Source organism: Paroedura picta, chromosome 7 (assembly GCF_049243985.1).
Source record: "Paroedura picta isolate Pp20150507F chromosome 7, Ppicta_v3.0, whole genome shotgun sequence".
NCBI lineage: Eukaryota > Metazoa > Chordata > Lepidosauria > Squamata > Gekkonidae > Paroedura > Paroedura picta.
This window is the reverse complement of record NC_135375.1, coordinates 65,237,421-65,253,922: the sequence shown is the minus strand read 5'-3', so window position 1 is coordinate 65,253,922 and position 16,502 is coordinate 65,237,421.

The window sequence follows — 16,502 nt, the reverse complement described above, 5'->3', positions numbered from 1 at the left end:
TGGAAGCTTCAGCACTAGATCCATAGGGAATCAGGGCCGTGCCCGCGCATCCATGAGTGACTGAAATTGTGCGTGTGCGGCACTTTCGCGCATGTGCACATGCGCAGCACTTTCACACATGCGAGGAAGTGCCACGCACACGCAATTTCGGCCGCACATGGTGCATGCGCTATGCGGGTGCGGCAGCGCATGCACGATGCAGGTGCAGCCGCGCATGTGCGATGCATGATGCGCGCCACGGCCATGCATGCGTGGCATGCGCGGGCGGGCAATTGCCCTGTCGGTCCCCAGCCTCAAAAAGTTTGGGGACCACTGCTTTAAAGGTCTCATAAGTCTCACAAGAGAGGGAGGTTAATATAATTATAAATAAATTGCAAAGATGGCTTTTCTGGAAAACAAAATCAAGTCGATTGATGTATTCATACAGCTCTGGTGTAGATTTCAGACATAGCATAATATTATACACTTGGCAAAAAAATTAGAAACCACCTGAAGCACGAGTCACCTTTCTGATCTCCAGTGGCCCCTCAGAAGCTGTGCCACGCAAAAGCCCAGCTGGCTTCATCCACTTTATGTAAATACTTTTTGGGAACCAGATAAGGTAAGGTGTCGATGGGTGACATGGTGCCCAAAAATTACCATGTTGGAGAATGTAGGGAAAATGCCTTGATTGAAAAGGTCTTAGTTTTAGGTCTAACTGCTGTATCTCCTTTATGTTACTATTACTTCCCTGTCCCGAAACGTTTGTCAATTTTATGGTTGTTGTCAAATCACATTGCTTTTCCAGCCTGTCTAAAGTCTCAAGGCAAACTCTATAGAAAGTTTTGTTGGTGAACATATTGCTGAGATAAGTTTCTTTAGATTTTATTATGCACTGTTATAGGAATTAGGCTTCTTCCCTGTGGAGCCTCTGTACTTGACACACATTGTTATAAAGCTATACCAAGACATCAGACAAAGGGCTTTTCCACGTTTCCCTATCCTCCGCTGTTCTGACCCTATACTACTTTGATTTATCGCCTGACTCTGTATGTATGGGGTTTTGTCTTTAATTTTCACATCATTCCCCACCTCCCCATGGATTTTCCCCCCTGTTTTCTTAAAGACCATTTGTACCCCAATATTTCTGGAAGCCAATTTTGAGGCATCTTTTCCAATGCTTGTGGGTTGGCTGTCAAAAAACCAGAAGTTGAGCATGTGGAAAATCCCCACGTCTGGGTGCCATTCATGGAGTACAATGCAACACGTTGTCTAAAATGACTTGAGGGACTACACCGAAACAGTCTCACAACAGCAGCGGTAGGCAGGAGCTTTTGCCATGTAGCCAGTCCCCAAGAAGGCACAGTGCAGGTATGTGTCCTAGTGCCCGTCGTTTCCCTGGGTGTAGCGGGCTTTGCCTCTGATTTAAATGAAAGAACATTGAGTAACAAGGAAAAGGCTGGAAAACAATATACTGCATGTTTCACATGTTATGTTATGTAATAAAAGAGAGATAATTATGAAAGACAAACACCAATATGGGTGCATTGCAGAATTGCAAACAAGCGATGATAGTGGACATCTCACATAACTAATGGCACATGGGTTTACCTATGATGAATAAGATCGCCATCTTCCAGAAAAAGCAGTTTATACCTTGAGAGTATTCCTGAACTCTGAATTCTTTTTCTTTTTTCAAATTAAACTTTGTGAGGTCAAGCACCTGATTCCTCTCAAGGGTTAACATGAAGAGTAACAGGCTTACTCCATCATGCAGGTGTTGCTAATTGGGTCTCTTTGCCCTTATCATCTTTAAGGCCAGAATGCAAGTGTAGTAATTAGCTTCTCATGAGAACCTGTTGTCCACAGGATGGGAAGGAGGAATCAGGAGTGATGATGTAACTTGTGTAGACTGGGTTCCAGCAAGAACATATCCTGATTGGGTTTCCATATCACCTGATGCTGCTTGGCCAAAATCTGTAACTGAGCTAAATGAAGCTAGCTAGCTAGCTAGGATTCTGATGGACTAAAGGTTTGACTGGAAGCAATCAGGTTGGGCATAAGGTAAAAGTTTTTTTTTATTATTATTCTAGTTTTGGCCTGTGCTACATTCCTTGAGTGCTTTGCCCTTTGCTTGGATTCATATGATTTTGGGACATGAGTATGCTACCAGACTGGTGAACTCTCCTTTACAATAATCTTTATCCATACCTGTTCAGTTTCACTTTCCTTAACATGATCAGTTTTATAATCAAAATTGACAATTTGCCATGTACCACTTTGCAAATTTTACAGATGCTCTTTGAACATCAATAACCTTCCGATAATGATAATGCAATGTGATTATAGAACATATAAATGCCAAAAATTTGGAGCATTTCTCATGATGGAACAATAACAGTCTCGGAACTAACTAGGTAACTAATAGAGATCCAGAAATTAATTTGAAGCCATCTGAATTGGGAATTAGTGCAATTCTCCAACCCTGACTCAAGTAAAAAGACTTGTTCATGTAAATATTTGAAAGGTTCATTTACAGGGTGCTGAAAATGTGGGGATTTTTTGTTTGTTTAAAGAGCAGATGCTATACAGAAAAAGAAATCAAAAGCATCTGTGACTCCTGATAAAATATTTAAACCAATGTGTGAAACATTCACAGCTTATTTTTACACAAGATCGAGATGATTCAACAAAGCTTTGCTCTGGGTAAACTTTCATTCTTGTTAAAAATTTAAAAGACAGGCACTTAATGTCCTTGGCATTAACTTAAGTTATGGTAGGTCCATAAAACAACAGGAGAGATACTGTTAAAAGTAGACAAGCATTAAAAAGAGATACTCAAAGAGATGCTAACAGGGAAGACATTCATTTTCCCCTTCAATAAAACTTACACACATGGATATTACTGTGTTTTAACCAAATGTAGGGGAACATTTATAAATCTGAAAAAATATGAAAAATTGACATTCTTTGTCTAATTAAAGACCCAATGCAATATGCAGCATAGTCCTATCCATGTTTATTTGGATAGAAGAAGAAGGGGGGGGGAGGAGAGTTGGTTCTTATATACCGCTTTTCTCTACCAGAAGAAGTCTCAAGGTGGCTTACAGTCGCCTTCCCTTTCCTCTCCCCACAACAGACACTCTATGAGGTAGGTGAGGCTGAGGGAGCCCTGATATCACTGCTCGGTCAAAACAGCTTTATCAATGCTGTGGCGAGCCCAAGGTCACTCAGTTGGCTGCATGTGGGGCAGTGCAGAATCGAACCCGGCTCGCCAGATTAGAAGTCTGCACTCCTAACCACTACACCAAACTGGCTTATCAAACATCAGTGGCTGCACCCTGATTGGCTCTGCCCCTACAGCTCCCTCCCTCACTCAGACATGCCAGAGAGAGACACACAGAGACCTGCCAGACCGAACACAAGCTTTCCTTCCTTCCTATGGCTACTGCTGTGATGGAGACAGAGAGAGCTGCCCCAAACTGCACACCAGCCCTCCTTCCCTCCTAAGGAGGAGCCCTAATTACCTGCTATGCCCTGAGGCACATCAAGATAAGCAGGGAGAGAGAGAGACAGAGAGAGAGAGATCTGCATCTCCTAGTGTCCTCTGGGTCCTAGCGCCCATTGTATTCCTGCTTGCATTGGGCTTTCTTGCTAGTATCAAAATAAAAAATATATATTCTTCAGGCTTTGAGAAAACCCAGGATCTCTATGTCTCAGCTTGAGGCTGGCATCTGCTACTGTTCAAGGATGCCAGCCTCCAGATGGGACCTGGAGAACCCCCAGAATGAAAACTCCTCTCCAGATTGTAGAGATCAGTTCACTTGGAGGAAAGAACTCCTTGGGATGGGGATGGGGTATGTGTGCTGTGTAACACTCCCCTCTACACACAAAGAGAGAACACAGAAGGCAAAAGCATTCCTTCTTTCTCAAATTGCAAACCTTTTTAACCACACAATCACCTCCCATGTAGGAAATACCCGAGTGTCTCCCTCCTTGGATTGCTCAGAGAAGCCACTTGCAAGAAGGTCCAAATTAAAAGGAAAAGAATCCCATTACAGTCAACAAGCAATTCAAAGAAGACTTACACCATCCTCCTACAACAGCTTCTGCATGCTCTAGCTACATCTCTTTAAAGCAATGACAATTTGTACAGTTTGGTGCAATGGTTAAGAGCGGCAGCTTTGAATGTGTGAGCTGAATTTGATTCCTTGCTTTTCCACATGCTCGGTGACTGTGGACTAACCTCAGTCCTGTTAGAAACTGTTCTGACCAAGCAGTTTCTCTCAGAGCTCTCTCAGCCTCACCTATCTCACAGGGTGTCTGTTGTGGGGAAAGGAAGGGATGGTGATTGTAAGCCACTCTAAGACTCCTTTAGGCAGTGAAAAGCAGAGTATAAAAACCAACTCTTCTTCTACTGGGAAGGTGCTACTGGGAAACAGTGTCCCCCCCCCCCACATGTTTCCATGGTCTCATGGGGCATCAGTGCCCTGTTTACAGTTTCCCCATCTTCCATGCCATTGGTCTCAAAATTACTCGGTTGTGATGGTCTTGAAAAGAGTGCAGCAAGACTAATGTGGTATCCATATGAAAACAAAAAGTCTACAACTTCCCAGTCCCACCCACATCAGCATTATTTTCCCTGCTGCAGTTGCCTGTGACAGTTACCCACAAAGCATTCTTCCCTTCTCAGATTGCAAACTTCACATGACATACTCATGAGTAAACATTCCCAGAGCCAAGGCTTTTCTTGGCTACTCTGGGTCCCAGAGGGCTGGCAGGGGGCCATTTCTTGGCCTCCAACAGCTCCCTCTCTGGAAGGCATGCATAGGCAGTGTCAGGAGGCAGCTTGCTCCTCTCCAGGTAAAAGAGGCCAGGAGGCCAAGGCAACTTACTGGCAGGAGTGTATGCCCTTCAGCCCACTCCTCTTCCACCCAGAAAACTTCTGAAACTGGCAGAAAGTTGGAGGTGCAGAGTTGATCTCCTTAATAGCCCTTCCGGACTGAGGGCACCCTCCTGATTTTGGCTAAACTAACAGGGCAGGCCATTCCTCAGTGAGATCCATCTCCTATTTGGGGAATATTTCCAGGGGGGCTAATCAGGTAGCAGTGAGTTTTCCACATGCAATTTGAACTGATTTGGCCTCATTTACAGAGTGCAATTTGAACTGATTAGCCCTCATTGGCAGAGTGCTCTCTATTAGTGGCACAGCCACAGGGAGGGTCAATCAGGTAGGGAGTGATTTGTCTGCATACAATTTGAACTAACTGGCCCTCATTGGCAGAGTGCTCTCTATTAGTGGCACAGCCACAGGGAGGGTCAATCAGGTAGGGAGTGATTTGTCTGCATACAATTTGAACTAACTGGCCCTCATTGGCAGAGTGCTCTCTCTCTCTATTGGTGGTATATCTCTGCTTGTCAGTCCGGGGCCAGGGGGCCAATGGTTGCCCCCTCCATCATGGACTGAGCCCACCCCAACACCCCTTACTGTTTTATTAAGAGGGAAAAGATAGGTGGTCCATGTATTTATTTAATTTATGCATGCCTTTCTTCCCACTGCAGACCCAAAGTGGCTCACTTCTTTCTCCTTGCCTCTGTTGTAACCTCTCAACCACCTTGTGAGGTAGGTTTGTGAGTGTGTGACTGGCCCAGGCTACCCAGGAAACTTCAGTAACAGAGGGTGTAGATTTGAGCCTGGGTCTCAAATTCTAGAATCACACTTGAACTATTATATCACACTGGTTATGTGTTATCCTTAGCTTGTTAACTGAGGGGGATAGTTGGGGCATTTCCGCACATCGCTTAATGCCAGCTGAATGGCATAGCGCTATATATTATAGCGCCTCCTGGCAATTCCTCACCTTCTTGCCATCTCGTTGTAGTTTGCCATCTTTTCACACTTCTTACCCACCACAAGCACTGCTGGAAATGGTGGAAGAGAGCAATGCAGTTTAAATGAGACACTATTCCGCCTGTCAATCAAACCAGGCAGCCAATCCCCTTTTTCCTTTTTTAAAAGGGCCTGTTATGCCTGCCAAATTTTTAAAAACTTAATAGTTCTCCATTAAAATGCCTATGCATCTAATCATAGATCAAAGACAAGTTTAATCTTATCATAGATGCATAGTGCTTTTTGAACACCCCCTTTATGGAATCATGATTCTTGGGTCTTTAAAAAATTAATCTCATTCCTGATTGGGGGTGGTACTTTAGAGAGGCATGCTTTGTGTTTTAACTTTTGGCAAAAACTATTTTTGGCTTTGTCTACACACTTGTACACCTCTTCATTGCTCCAGGCAGTTTGCCTTAAAAAAAATCCTGTCTCCGAAAGAAGGGAGAGGGAGGTGGGTGTGAGGGCAGGACATTGGAGATGGAGATTCACCTCCATACATTTCATTTGCTGCTGTCATGCTGGTTGTCCGCTGGGGGAAAGTGCCTTTTAAATTGGTGAATCCACTTTTTGGGATTCACCAACTTGCACTTTAAAATGGTGGATATTGTGAGTAGTTTGCTGGCTGGATGCGGGAGGTTGGTGATATCATGCAGAGTGCCTGGAATATAGCGTCTGTGGGAGGTGAGTATGACTTTAAATTTATGGCGTGCGGAAAGACCCTTGGTTTGGGACAGTATCTAAATCTAGCATTTTAGGTTCCAGGTTGACCCAGCCACATTGCTAAATCTACAAAGTACTTGGATGGGAGACCTGGAGACTCTAGTATGCTGGCTTGAGTTCCGTTCTTGAATAGGGATGAGCTATAAACATCAGTTGCTCATGCAAAGAAATATACATTCCAATGAAATGTTTTGTTTTAACAGCTCACAATGCACAACTATCATGGTTATTGTTTGAAACCTAACCATTTGTGTCAGAGCCAAGAAATCCCTGACATTGTTTGTAAGGATGGTGTGTCATCCATAGAATTCACCTCTAATGCTTTGCAGCAGAGATAACAGTAATGACTTCTCATTAATTAATGATGATGTCAGCTTTGTGTAAGAGTCCGATTTGTAAGCTGAAAACTGAGCAGCTGAGCTTCTAGCCTAGGAAGGGGAACCACATCACACAGGGAGAAGCAGTGCTTAATAGGAAGATAACGGGGAGGATTTCAACAGCCTTCCCCTATTCAAAGACAAGTTTAATCAGCACTTGTAGATGCCCCGCTGTTTAAATTCCTTCTTGTCACAAAGGCATTAAGTTAATAGGAGTGCTTTCTAAAGCATGTTGGAGAAAAGATGTAGAAATTGAGAACAATTTCCCAATGTTAAGCATAAAGGCACTGCCCAGCATCACCTTTATTTTAAGTATTGCCTCTTACATCTGAAGCTGGGTGTCTTTTAATATTATGGATCCGAACGTCAATAAAATCTGTGGAAGAAAGTACAACTGACTCTGGGGATGACAAATGTCAAACTTTGTGAAGCGCACAGAACATTTTTGTGAAGCCAAAGTTTCAGTTGTGGAATCCATTGAGAAGAGTTGCTTGCTGCTGACAATTTAGCTTCTAGCATTTTCTCATCTGTGTTCAAAAAACTGGCTCCAAGAAAATGTTAGTTGTGGCAAGCCGCAAAAATATTGATCAGTCCCACTGGGCCTGTTAGTGCCCTATTAAAGTCTTTGTGGGTTTTAGTTGATTTAAGGCCACTTTTCTTTCCCTGGATAGCACCAGTCCTATGAATTGCACTAGGGACTTTCAGCCAGATTGTTCTTGTTGTAGTTTCTCAACAAATTTCAGTTTTTTAAAAACATATCATTTTATTTGTTTTCCAGGCTAGAATATCATTTTTAAGAGTTTATTTTCTCTTGTTCCTAGTCCAGTATTAAGAGAACAAAGCACACACAATTACATTGTTACATTATCCTGGAAAATCACAATACACTGTAATGCTCACAAACAATTGCTTGGTAACAATATCCATGCCAACATGAAACAAAATTTTTCCAGTAAGCAAAGTAAGTGTCTCTTACACTGCTCATGGTCCTAGTAAACCAGAACTGCAAGGGCTTTAAAAATCTTCCAAAGCAGATTTTGCCTTATTGGAGAGACATGTTTTTATTGAAGATATACAAAGCTACAGTATTCAAAGAGAAATAAAGGTACATTAGATCAGTGAATCATTTTTGCATGATTTCATATTTTTAAAAGGACTATTTTGGACTATCAAAATATTATCTCAAATAACCAGGAGACAAAAGTTAATTGAAAACACAAGAACAATCCAAACTGGTCTTCATGGGTGTGGCTTTGTTTGCATTTCTGAATATTTTCTGTGTTTTGTGGGCTTCACTATGCTGTTCTTTTGATCTATGTTTTTCCTCGTGGATTATAATGTGCAAGGCACTAACAATGAATCCTGGATATTTTTACAAAAGTACAAAGCTTAGCTTTAAACCTCTTGCTCTGTTCCATAAATATGTTATGTAGGCTGAGGGGATATGGAACTATACACTTGAGAAAAAGGAATCTAATGGATGTGGCTTATTGTAAGAAAATAAAATTTATATACATGTTTATTGACATTAATAATCTATTAATAATTGAACCACAATTTCTTTTGAATGCTCCATTATTTATATATGATCTATGCTGGGCTGGTAGTACTGATATTAATGGTAACAAAGAGCACACCTTCATCTTATCATCTGAAGGAAATATTTCTTTACATGCTGTTACTTTAAACCAGAACTGAGAGATTCCCAGAGAGTGTTTTCTTATATGGAAACAGTTCCCATAAAATGGAAAATGTTCTGTGGAAAACTCAGTATGTCTGTTGCAGGGCCAGCAAAAACAAAATTGCTTTCATATTGAAGCTTTTCCATGCTGTGGCTCAAACCTCTCATCTGTCACAAGCTCACTAGGTGGTCTTAAAATACACCATGCAAGGAAAACCAGTGTATGTCTCTCCTCCCACACTGCTTGTGCATCCTCAAACCCCCCATGGAGCAGCTATTGGCACCACTGTAAAATATGGGGTATCTTGTTTCTCCTTATGTGCTGTATAATTTGTAGGTGGAGCCCAAAGCACACATTCTCTCTACTTTGTCTCCTTACGGCAGTATGGGGATAATAATGTCCTACCTTACATGGCCATTGTATGAATGTTAAGATGATATACACAATAAGCTTTGAACATGTGGGAAAGTACCTTTATGCAGCATTCCAGTCATCAGCAATGGCTTGGCAGAGCAAAACTGGGGATTCTCACTATTGTACAGCAAAACTCTAGCATATCCCAAGCTGGGATTTTATTGAAATCTGGAAAAAGATCATTTCTATATTCATATAAAATCCTGTTGTTGGTGGTGGTGTTAGTTGTGAAGTCATGTCTAACCCATTGTGACCCCATGGACAATGATCCTCCAGGCCTTCCTGTCCTCTACCATTCCCCGGAGTCCATTTAAGTTTGCACCAACTGCTTCAGTGACTCCATCCAGCCACCTCATTCTCTGTCGTCCCCTTCTTCTTCTGCCCTCAGTCACTCCCAGCATTGGGCTCTTCTCCAGGGAGTCCTTCCTGCTCATGAGGTGGGCAGAGTATTTGAGTATAAAATCCTGATCTCTAAGCATATCTAGCCACCAGAACATAAAGAAATAGGTGCATCCATGGCCTCAGGCATGCCCCCCAAAATGAAAACCATTTTTGAACGGTAGATCCCCAGACCATAATACTAACTGCTTTTTAAAATATCAGAAGCTGCCAGAGGAGGGGGCAGCTTTTAGAAAAACACAAACTTTACTCCCCCCCCCCCGCCCAATCCTTTACATGTTTTCTTGGAATGAAGTCCCATCACAGCAGGTCTTATTTTCAACTAAAACTGTATAGGATTTCAGCCTTTCTGGCTTACTTCACTGGCAGCATAAATTTCTGCACGTTTAGACAAAAGAAAATCTTTCTAAGTTTAATTGGACTAACTTTAGAACAGTAGCTTTCTGTATCTTCTGGTTCTATATCTGTGCTGTGAATACAGTTGCCTCTTCACTGGATCAGAGTCTGACATCTAGTGATTAAAAACCATATTGCCCTATTATGACAATTAATTAGTTATTTCAGTCTACTGAAGGAGAAATGTGTCCTGCACCAGTGGTTAACCTTAAAAGACATTTAAATTGATAATCAGTGACCATGGGCATTGATGTTTAACAGTCCGTTAACTGCCAGGAAATCTGCTTTTCAGGATATATTGCTCTTGGTGAGTCTCCTTGTTGTGGTAAGTGTTCCCACTTTCAGTGACACCATGCAACCTTGTTACAGGAGCCGCTTTTAAAAAATTGACACTGTTTTTTCTTGACTTTGAAAACGGCATGATAGCCTGCCACAACAATGTATGCAGCTTTTTCTTGAAAAGTGTTGAGGTGATGGGGATAGTGAATTTGTTGCAGTTCTGACTATTATAAACCAGATTTTGTGTAAGGGGAATAATGCTCAGCTATGCTGGTTGATTATATTATATTTATTTTTCTGTCATTTATGTCCCACCTTTAGGCTTTGCAGTACCCCTTTGGTAGTACAGTATTTCCCTTCATTATTAAGACTTTAAGTCTAATCACAAGTCAATATATTTCCCCCTTCTTCTACAAGAAAGTAAATTTCCAGTACGGTTCTATGCACATTTAGTACAGTCTAAATATATGAATTTCAATGGGCTGGGGACCAAACTGGAGTATTTAGTGCACAGGCAGCTCCATAGCTATGCAAACAGAGACCCAATATTGTGGTATTTGCTTTTTAAAACAGCACAAACAAACTTCCTTCTGTTATCCCAAAATGAATTAGGTCCCCAACAGGCTTTAAAAATAATATTCCCCACAGCTGTTGTGTGGGTGTTAGGAAACCCAGTATGGTTTATGGTTGCCAGGTCCCCTCCACCAGTCATCGGCAGGGGATGAGGAGGGGTAGCTTTGTCAGATCCAGGTTGGGAAACTCTTAGTGCATTTCTGCACATCGCTAAAAATTGCATTACGGCAGCTGAATGGCATAGCGCTAAATATTATTGTGTAGTATGCTGGTTGTTTGCTGGGGGAAAGTGCTTTTTAACTTTGCAAATCCACTTTTGGGATTCACCAACTTGCACTTTAAAATGGCGGATATCGAGAGTAGTTTGCTGGCTGGACATGGGAGCTTGGCAACGTCATGTGGAGCACCTGGAATATAGCATCTGAAGGGGATGAGTATGACGCTAAATTTATGGTGTGCAGAAAGGCCCTTAGAGATGTGGGAATGGAGCCTGTGGAGGAGAGAGATATCAGTGGGGTATAAGTACACTCTCCACAACATTCATTTTCTGCAGGGGAACTGATTTCTGTATTATAGAGATGAGCTGTAATTCCAGGGGATCCCTAGGTTTCACCTGGAGGCTGGCATCCCTCATCTGGTTTAGGGTGCCTGACCCAACTTGTTAAGAATTATCTTCCCTAGTTTGGCCCTAATTAGACTGAAGTACCTCTGAATATGTTTTTAGGCTCATAATGTCTTTGTGCCCTTCCTGAAAGGGAGATCACCAGTCCACAGAGTTGCAGTGTTCATTTATTTATGTGTATTGCTCATTAGCTCAGAGCCTCAGTGATAATGTTTTGCAACCTTGTTGTGTGTGCCAAATGGGCTTAGAAATACGGTCTGGAAAATATATAGTTCCCCCCCCCCGCCCTTTATCTTTATATGTATCCCTCTTTTGTCTTGTGTTGAGTGCTGAGATTGTATACACTATCACTTTTGGAATAAACAGTCTTGAAGCTCCCTGTGTGTTGCCTGTGCAGCAAGACTGAAAGCAGGAGAGGTAAGCTTCTCCTCATGTCTCTAATAAAACACCACAAACTGGGGCAGGTTTAGTTCCAAACTCAGCAGTAGCCCAGAGTTGCACCCCTTTGCTTTCTCTCCTAAAAGTGAAGGATGATAATTTACCTCCGTAGGAAATAGTAAGGGACAAATTGCATGCTACATGCAAATGTATGCAATGGTGCCTTGAGATTTGTTTGGGGTTTTTTTCCGAAGAAAAGTGGTTTTAGGCAGCTGTGTCCCATGAGAGGTCCTTGCAATATATGTCCTGTCTCTTTGACTACCTGCCTGTTCTAATTATGGACATTCTGGTACTCGGGAAATTTCTCCATCTTATTTTACATTGATTGTCTGAACATTAGCTTGTCTAACATTATTAAACATGATCTAATTAATCAATATGATATGACTACTTGGACATAAAGGAGTATTTGAACTTCTCTGTTAAACAGCCCAGGTTCATGGGCTCATAGAAATAGAGAGACTGAAATGCTTTAGAGGGATCATTGACTATGAAGGATTATTCTTACAGCATAGATTTGAGCACTTCGCTTATCTTGGTTTAAATATCCCCAGAGACTGAGCTTCTAGTAAACTTCAGTTTACCAGAAAATAGACATTAAGAACAAACTCATTTTGTATTAATGCAATAGCCTCATCAGCAGTTGTTTAGGTTCTGATAGGCACCTGATACCAAGCCTATAGGTTGAAAAGTAGGACTGAAATGGAGAATGCCCTAAATTAAATATTTAAATGTTAATTTGGAGTAACTGAGATCCCAATGTGCCTTGGTTACACCACTGGTGCTGGTTAGGCTCATATGATGCAATATTCCTCCATAGAGAAATTCCCTCTATATAAAAAAAGCTGATGCTGAGGAGAAGGGGTCTGGCCTATTAACCCCCCCCCCCCACACACACCACCTCTGTGTTTTTCTACCTGGAGGGCAATTTTAATATGAATTTCATTGAGTGAGCCCCTATTTGTTAATTGGTACAGTTCAAATTTTGACATGCGGGCCGAACTACATGTTACTCAAGAGACCAATAAGTGGATCTCCTGACATTTTCTTTTTTAATGAATTGTAGCTGCAGAGGGCTGTTGGTCTGATTGGAACTGCTGTGTTAGCTGGTGAAGGAAACAGGCTAGTTTTGATCTCCCCCATGCTCCAAAGATGGGTCTGTGGCTGTATTCCATTTAAAAAGACCACATCCAGGGATCTCATCCCAAGAAACAGGGTGAAGTTAGTGACTTTCAAGTCACATTGATTTCAGCGGGAGTGATAAGCATAAGTTTCCCCCCCCCATTGAATTACTGAGTGTACAGGTTATGTAGGGCCATTAATGGCCCATGGCCATTATCTGATCTGATGTAAAGCCATATCCAGAAATGAGCATAGTCACATTATTCTGATGTTTTGAGATGCATATATGCAAAGCACTAATGAACTGAAAATGTGACATGCACAAGAAAGGAACCAGAAATGGTAGGCCGGATAGAAAGGTATTGGGAACTGTAACAAACAGGGCAGGGTTGACCTCTGGGAAGAAAAGGAAGAGCTCAGGGTTTTTTTGTACCCCGCTTTTTAGTACCCAAAGAATCCTCAAAGCAGCTTACAATTTCCTACCTTTCCTCTCCCCACAACAGACACTCTATTATTATTATTATTATTATTATTATTATTATTATTATTATTATTATTATTATTATTATTAGATTTATAGCCCGCCACTCCCTTGCAGCTCGTGGCGGGTAACAATATCGCAATTCCCCATTAAAACCCCATAAAACAATAATAACATTGCCAATATTGCCGGCATGGCAAGAATGGCAGCTTAACTCCCCCCCCTCCCTCCCACTACTAGCGGGTGGAGAGGAGGTCCTGATGATGTTTTGCTTCGGGTCTAGAACCCGAGTCCCCGGGGGAGGCATAGATCTATTATCAGCCCCGGCCTCAACCATAAACCTGGCGGAAGAGCTCCGTCTTGCAGGCCCTGCGGAATGTTGAAAGATCCCGCAGGGCCCGCAGCTCTCCCGGGAGCTCATTCCACCAGGTAGGGGCCAGGACCGAAAAGGCCCTGGCCCTGGTCGAGGCCAGGCGTGCTTCCCTAGGGCCGGGAATGACCAACAGGTTTTCACCCGCAGAGCGCAAGGCCCTGCGAGGGGCATAGGGCGATAGGCGGTCCCTCAGGTATGTGGGTCCCAACTCGCGTAAAGCCTTGAAGGTTAGAACCAGAACCTTGAACCGGATCCGGGCAGCAATTGGCAACCAGTGCAGCTGCCTCAGCACTGGCTGGATGTGGGCCCTCCAAGATGTGCCAGTAAGGACCCTAGCAGCTGCGTTTTGCACTAGCTGAAGTTTCCGGATCAAGGACAAGGGAAGAGCGAGTTACAGAAATCTATTCTGGAGGTGACCGTTGCATGGATCACTGTGGCTAAGTGTTCGGGGGACAGATAGGGCGCTAATAGTCGGGCCTGGCGAAGGTGGAGTAGTTGAGGCTGAGAGCACTCTGAATGGCTGGCCCAAGCTCACCCAGCTGGCTGCATGTGTAGATGAGTGGGGAATGAAGCCCAGTTCTCCAGATTAGAGATTGCTGCTCTTAACCACCATACCAAGCAGGCTCTCTTTGGAATGAAACATGATATAGTTCTATGGCAATGTTGGTCCACCTTAGACCTATGGACCATTTATGCACTCGGAACTTCACTGCCCCAGCTCCTATGCTGGAGCACAAGTCGGGGGCGGATGAGGCTCACCGGGCCAAATGTTCCCCCATTTGAGTGCAGGAAGAGGTGGGGCAGCCTGCCATGATTAAAACTCCAGCCTGCAGCCTGGGATGAAACCTGCAGTGTGTAAACAATTATGGAGTTGCATATTCAACTTTAAACCACTAACTGAAATATCCAGCAGGGCCAGGGCACAGACACTAGTATTATTGCATGATGCAGCCAGCAATTCACTAAAGGCACCGAAAAATGCTAAAGAAAAAGCTGCCCTAAAGAGGGTGACTTCAAGGCTGAAAAACATACCTAGGGGACCTGCCATATGAATTTTTCAGCATGGGTAAGTAATGGGTCTGCACTCATCAAACTCTCACGGGGCCAACCTTCTCCAATCCTCTATGGTGCATCAGGCAAGAAAAGAGCAGCAGGGGTTGCTAAACCCCATGGCCTTACTGTAAATGATATGACTGACAAATGAATATTCATGGTCTTAGGGGCAAGTCCTCTTTCCTTCATGCATGCCAGATATTGTAGGTTCAAAATCTCAGGGACTGGTTAGAGCAGCGGTCAGCAACCTTCTGGCTCGCTGCTGCGGGCAACCTTACGGCCCGCTGCTGCGCCGTAAGGGGAGAGTGCAGCCCGGGGTCCCGCGCCAGCCCCAGCACAAACGCGCATGTGCAGACTTGCCGCACATGCACGTTTGCATCTGGCAGGGGTGCAAACGCACGCGCGGCAGCGCTGCACATGCGCAGAACAGCCGTGCGTGTGCGTTTGCCGGATGCAAACGCGCACGTGTGGCATTCCACGCGTGCGCATTTGCACCGCCGGCATGCCGGCGGCCGCGGCTCCCTCTCCCCACCCCTCCAGGCCGCCAGCAAATCGGCCGCCGAAGCGGCCGATTAGCTTGCGGCCTGGCAAGCTTCTCTTCCCCTCCTCCCGAAGCAAGAAGCTTGCCAGGCCGCAAGCTAATCGGCCGCTTCGGCGGCCAATTTGCTCGTGGTCTGGCGAGTTTCTCGCTCCTGGGGGGGGGGGCGGGAAGAGGGAGCCAATGCCTGGGGCCAAGGCCCGGGGGTTGGGGACTACTGGGTTAGAGAAACCAACAGACACGTCAAAGAACAAGAAAGCCAAAACAGTGCATTCATAAGCATGCCAGGTAGTAAGAGTAAGGGACCCTAAGGCTTCCTGAACAATTAATCATTGCCAAGTGTCCAAAGGTCCTCTGGGAAGACATCAGGTTGTTGATTCAATTTGGAACCTTTCCTCCTGAAAGCAAGATGAGGTGTCCACAATGCCATTACTGGTGTCTGTGATGTGTCATGCTGAGAAAGATATGTTAGCAGCCACGCAGGTAACAACAAATTTGTGTACAACATGCATGACCTTTTCAGAGCATGATATCTATCAATTAATGATTCTTACTACAGCCTAGTTTTCACAGTAAAACAGAATATGCTTGTCTTTAAATAAACCCTGCTTCATGCAGATAGCAGACATACTGGGTATTTTAAAAAAACCCAGAATTTGCCCAATGTGAAGACCACTGTTGAACACAGCATCGCTTATTGAAGAAAATGCCAAAATCCAAACTACCTGCTGTATCTGAATGAACTTGCAAAGAATCCTCCAGAAGCTGAGGTGTCTGCCAAATGGCAACCCCATTAAAATGTTTCAAGAATTCTAGCCAGATCAAAAGGTCATCATGCCTATCATGTGTAATCCTGATGTAATGATGGGGCACAGCTACCCTAGCAGTTGATTGGGCCAGCCAAGCACAGAAAACCCATGCAGACTACCTTGCAGGCAAAATCTAGATGGCCCTGCATTAACCGAATTTCCTTTAAGAGGCACCTGTTCTTGCTTATGAACCGGGGCAAACCTTTTAGGGCAACTAATTTTTTATACAGGGAGGCTAGGGGTGCCTTGCACTACAGTGCAATACCTTCAGTCTTGTCCTGTGCCAGTGGGATCCCCCAACTTGGCCTCAAGGGACTGAAATGTAACAAGGCAATCAGTGCAAGCCAATGTGCC